This window comes from Cucumis melo, chromosome 3, assembly GCF_025177605.1.
Source record: "Cucumis melo cultivar AY chromosome 3, USDA_Cmelo_AY_1.0, whole genome shotgun sequence".
NCBI classification, from domain to species: Eukaryota; Viridiplantae; Streptophyta; class Magnoliopsida; order Cucurbitales; family Cucurbitaceae; genus Cucumis; species Cucumis melo.
In genome coordinates, this window is record NC_066859.1 from 24,332,020 (window position 1) to 24,338,150 (window position 6,131).

The 6,131-nt window shown below is 33.1% G+C and overlaps 1 long non-coding RNA gene across 1 annotated transcript; it reads right to left on the minus strand.

The window, feature by feature from the left end:
* Positions 1-1,310: 1,310 nt before the first annotated feature.
* On the minus strand, positions 1,311-5,860 carry LOC103502585 (uncharacterized). The gene is made up of 8 exons (XR_007819430.1): positions 5,708-5,860; positions 5,556-5,618; positions 5,097-5,423; positions 4,837-4,986; positions 4,039-4,259; positions 3,697-3,806; positions 2,612-3,196; positions 1,311-1,657 (listed from the first exon to the last, which is right to left on the minus strand). It is a non-coding gene; the product is annotated as an uncharacterized LOC103502585 (long non-coding RNA).
* Positions 5,861-6,131: the final 271 nt, after the last annotated feature.

Here is a 6,131-nt window from a genome sequence, read left to right on the forward strand (position 1 = left end):
AGACAATGAAAACAATCAATATTTAGTCAGACTCCTTAAAAAAACTAAGAAAAAACTAAAGTGAAACTAAAGATCTAAATTAAACAACCAATAATGCAATAAAAATATAAATTAAAAATGTCTAATAAAAGACATTGCACAAGAAATAACCCAATCAAAATAATCCACAATAAAACCAAAATTAAGAGTAGGGAAGACAATGAAAACAATCAATATTTAGTCAGACTCGTTAAAAAAACTAAGAAAAAACTAAAGTGAAACTAAAGATCTAAATTAAACAACCAATAATGCAATAAAAATCTAAATTAAAAATGTCTAATAAAATACATTGCACAAGAAATAACCCAATCAAAATAATCCGCAATAAAACCAAAATTAAGGGTAGGGAAGACAATGAAAACAATCAATATTTAGTCAGACTCCTTAAAAAAACTAAGAAAAAACTAAAGTGAAACTAAAGATCTAAATTAAACAACCAATAATGCAATAAAAATCTAAATTAAAAATGTCTAATAAAAGACATTGCACAAGAAATAACCCAATCAAAATAATCCACAATAAAACCAAAATTAAGAGTAGGGAAGACAATGAAAACAATCAATATTTAGTCAGACTCCTTAAAAAAACTAAGAAAAAACTAAAGTGAAACTAAAGATCTAAATTAAACAACCAATAATGCAGTAAAAATCTAAATTAAAAATGTCTAAAGACATGCACAACAAATAAACAAAAGTGAAACTAAAGATAACCAATAAAGATTGGCACACAATATTTCAATAAAAAAACAAAAACTGCCACACATTAATAAAACTAAAAGAATGTCACAAAATTTAGAAAAATGAATCTAACATCCAAAAGAAAGAAAAGAGACAATTATTTCAACAAACCTAAAAGTTCAATTCAGAACTAAAAAAATGCCACATAAAAGAGGGGAGGGAGGGATTGAAATTTTCAAACCCTGTATATAGGTGCAAATAACAAATGACAAAAAAGAAAATAAAACCCACACTCTCCAGCAAGAAATAAATATAAAGAGTAAGATTTAGAACTTAAAAGAAATTTAAAAAGATCCAACTAAAGTGAAATTAGAAGACACACATGTCTTCTATTAAGGTAGAGTTAAGGTAGTATAGAAAAATTGGTTTCCGGACAACCAATTTTTCTTCAATCACCTTAAAATTACCAAGGACACTCCCCAAAATCAAAATAAATGATAAAGGAAAAAGACAATAATATATACAGAAATCACACAGAAAAAATTGCAAAATATTAAAGAAAACAAACAACAGAAAAACCTGGTAAGGAAAGCAGGTGAGCAGTTTTTGCTGTAGCAATCTCTGATTTCCTTAAGCAGAAATCTCCACAGAATCTATGTTCTTTGGAAGCTTCATTTACTATCTTCAAAGATGAGAATGTGGAGCTGCAAAGGACATACACATATCAGCTAAATGTTGCTCAAATAGATGGAGAAAAATTGACAGTTATTCAATAATTGGTTCCATTTTCTAATTCTTTATTTTCCTTCATAGGATCCATTTTTCAGGCATATCAGGAGTTCCACACATGCTGCTTCTCAAAATTTTCTAGCTAAAAGTGCCATGCCACCAAGCAAAGGCCGCTTGAAACCTATTTGGATCATGTACTCAGCAAAAGTTTCCTGCATTCAAACCAACCAAACACCCACAAAAAACTAAAAATCAAGATTTCAAAATAATTTCTAGTTGAAACAAGAAAAAAGAATTATCTTCCTTACTCTTAAGCCTAACTAACTGAGATGAATTAAAGATAGAAATTGAAATGCAAATACCCGATTAATTTGTGTATCAGCATCCAATCCCTTGTAGATTAATATAGTGATGAATGCCACCAACATTACCCAGAGCAATAGAAACTTCTAATATGCTCATTAAACCTTACAGCCACTGAGGGGTGGCTCTCTGCGGCAGCATCTTCATACTCATCCCCAAAGATTACTTTTTACCTTTTCTCTCTCCCTTCTTCCCCCTCTATCTCCTTCCTTAATAATCTCATACTAAAGTTACACAGAGACACAAACATAAACTGACTTTTTCTGGAAAAAAGAAAAAAACCAACAATTCATACGAGAACCCATTTCAACAACAATGTGCGGATTTAAATGCAAGCAGAAAACTAAAAAGTAACATAGAAGACACATCCAAAGAGAAACTAGAATAGAAGACACAACTAAAGTGAAACTAGAAGACACAAGGTAATATAGAAAAATTGATTTCCGGACAACCAATTTTTCTTGCCTTACCTCAAAATTACCAAGTCTTAAAAACAATAATACAATTACTTTTTCCTAATTTTCCAAACCACTCGCCTAACACTATTTCTAGAAGTGGCAACTATGAAAGTAAGGGAGCATTGGTATTGAATCAGTTAAACAGAGGTGGCAAGTATGAAAGTAAGGGAGCATTGGTATTGAATCAGTTAAACATAAGCGCAAGCGAGTGACGAGCAAAAGGATAAATTTCGGAACAATCCATAATATAAAATGCAAGCTAAAAGAATAAATTTAAATTAAAAATGTCTCATAAAAAGACAGGGCACAACAAATGAACAGAATAAAGAAAATGAATAGAAAAACCTGAGAAGGAAAGTATGTGAGGTTTTTTTTATCTCCACGTATCATCTTCTTAAGCTCCATTTGCTTTTTCATCGTCAAATAAGCATTTCACATCTCCATTAGAATATGGTGCTGCAGCAGTGTAAAGAACATATACATATATTAGCTAAATGTTTGCTCAAACAGATGGAAAAAAATTACTGAGGAAGAAAAATTGATGCCATATTCAATAAGGGGCTGCTGCATCTTAAAATTGGTTCCATATTTTTTGATCTCCACGAATCATCTTCTGAAGCTCCATTTACTTTTTCATCTTCAGAGAAGCATTTCACATCTCCATTAGAATATGGTGCTGCAGCAATGTAAAGAACATATACACATATTAGCTAAATGTTTGCTCAAACAGATGGGAAAAAATTATCGAGGAAGAGAAATTGGTTCCATATTGAATAAGGGGCTGCTGCATCTTAAAATTGGTTCCATATTCAAGAAGGGGCTGCTGCATCTTCAGACTCATCCCCAGTCTTTTCTATCTTTGCTCTCTCCCTTCTTCCTCCTCTATCTCCTTCCTTCCTCTATCTCCTTCCTTAATAACCTCATATTAAACTTGCACAGAAACATAAAAATAAGGTCATTTCTGAAAAAAAAAAACCGATAATTCATTGGAGAACCCCATTTCAACAACCATGTGTGTGTTTAAATGCAAGCAAAAAACTAAAAAATAACATAGAAGACACACATGTCTATTATTAAGGTAGAGTTAAGGTAATATAGAAAAATTGATTCCTGGACAACCAATTATTCTTATATCACCTCAAAATACCATGTCTTAAAAACAATATTACTATTATTTTTTCCTAATGTTACAAACCAAGCCAACACTATTTCCAGAGGTGGAAAGCATGAAAAGTAAGGGAGCATTAGTATTGGATCAGATAAACATAAGCGTGAGTGAATAACAATCAAAAGGGTATGCATTTTTGTTTTCAAATTCTTGGTCAAATCGCATTTCAGCAATGAAACTTGGTTCATCCAAAACAAAAATCCTCAATGATAATATGGTGAACTAAATAACATAAGTTTCAGAGTCATGGGAGATTAAAAACCTTGCTAATTGCTCATTCTCTGAATGTCAAGGAACCCAGAACACTTGCCAGAGCAGAGCATGCTTCTTCCCATTGAAAGAACATTATTCAGTGTATTTTATGATTATGTCCTGAAATGCAGTAGGAAAAATAATAGAAAGTTGCAATTCAAGCTAAGGTTTGTTGCATACAGCAACAACTTAAATGGATGACACACAAGATGCATCCTATTCCTACCTTATGCCTACTACATTGCTAACAATACACTTACTGCAGAACCAAGATACAAGCTGTAGCCAAATTTCAAATTTTAAAAACATATATTTTCAGATATTTGCATATCAAGAAGTTGGTGAAACACACCTGTGAGTTTGTTTACTCATCTGATCACAAGAAGTAGTGATATGAATACTCTTGGCAGAGGTCCATTGACTCCATCACCATCATAAGAAGCATTAGAAATGGAGGGAGGTGAAAACCAAAATGCTTTCAACTTTTTTGATGGGAATGATAATTCTTCTTTTTGAGTATATCCAAAATTTAGAAAAAAAGCTTGCTAATGAGTCAATCCCATGTCCATCCATCTATTTCACCACAGCATACAAACACAACTTCAACACTAATTACACTATAGAATTGGTTGTCGACTCAACCAACATCAAGCAGCTTTTTCTATTTAACAATGTTGACTCAACTTAATTAGTTTGCATTGTACAAATGAAGTAGAGTACGATTACAACTTCAAGCCCAACTATGTTCTACGGCCAGTTTTAGAAATTGAATAACTTTGGCACAACCTTTGTTTGCCTTTACTTAAAATATCAGAAACTGTGTCCTCTCCACTTTATTTAAACTTTGGAATGATATTATTGTTAAACCACTTAATCACCCAAAAACTTAAGCTGATGGGTTAAGATAAATTTAATATTAAATCATCCAGCATTCACCTCACTTTTGAACATAGGACCTCTTAAACTATCCACTCTAACCATGTTAAATCACCAATTTACCCAAAAACTTATGAGGTAAATGTAGTACTATATCATCTAACCATTTATGCTTTTGACAATAAGCAGTGAGTTTAACTGAAGTTGAGTCATCTCAATCCAGAAAATGAAAATGAAATTGGAAGTAGAAAAAAAGTGGAAGGAAGAAAAATACCCCAAAAGTTCTAAATGCAATATGATCATAACAAATTGTATCATCATGAACAGATCGAACAAGCTCCAAAACGGATTTTTCAGTGGAATTCCGACTCAGATAAACAGCCTCCATGCTCGCCAAAACATTCCTAAGAAAGGATTTGGCTCCCTACCAACATACATCACAACCCATAAATTTAAATTCTTCAAAAACAATGGAATTAACTCAAAGAAGAACACAGAACAAGAACTCTAACCAACAATAACAAAAAAATCAACCTTAAACACTTGATCCGAGCAGTCCATTGGGAGGGTTCAGCACTGGACATGATCGAGAACAATGGGTTCCCAGCCGCTCGGTTTCCAGGGATTTTTGTTAATGATTGTTCGAAGAATAAAGAGATTGTGAGGACATTTAAGGGTAACGACACAAATAGCAGAATGTTAAATCCAAAAAGAAAATTACTATCGTTGTGATCGAGTAGTACTTGCCCCATCCTTGAAGGCCTTTCTTCTTTCTGAAGTTCTCAGTGCAGTTCGTGGAATTTCCGAGGAAATAAGCTCTGCTTTCATCGGCAATTCAGGAAACTCCTCGATTCCTTCAACCTAGACCAAGATCGAATAAAGAAATATCTAAATTAGCTTTTTCAAAAACCCTAGAAAAGTTTTATTTACTTCATAACACAGTATAATTATGTTATACGCTTCAAAATCGCCAAAATCACAATATTATACTACCAAATCAATAACCGATTCCGGTACTCATCTATCACCGTACAAAAACCCCTCCATTCCTTCAGCCTATACGAAGAGCAAACAATCCAAAATCAGAAAAAAAAAATTGAACAAACAATCCAAAATCAAAAGATACAGGAAAGAAGATGACTCACGGACTGAAGATCGAGCAGCAAGAGCGTCGGCCATGGCGACATTAGTGATATTGGCCGGAATCTTATTCCTCTTACCTAGGGCTTGGAACTCTCTCCTTGACAAGGTATGGAAATCGATGGCGAAAGGAAGATAAAATTTCCGTTTGCATTGAAGAAATTTTGACGCTGCCATGGCCGGGTGAAAACTTCTTCAACCCAAAGAAAATTTTGACGGTGCCACAAACAAACGAAGGGATCTGATGAAGTTGACAAGTGGAAGCGCTTTAATTAGGATGATCTTTGAGAAATGTAACCGTTAAAGCGTTAATTTTGAATTTTAAAATGATGGGCCTAAGCCGATGTTGTCAATGGGCTTCGGTTTATTCTTGTTTTTCTTTTTTTCTTTTTTTCTTTTTTTGTTGTTACTGAAAATTAACAAATATAA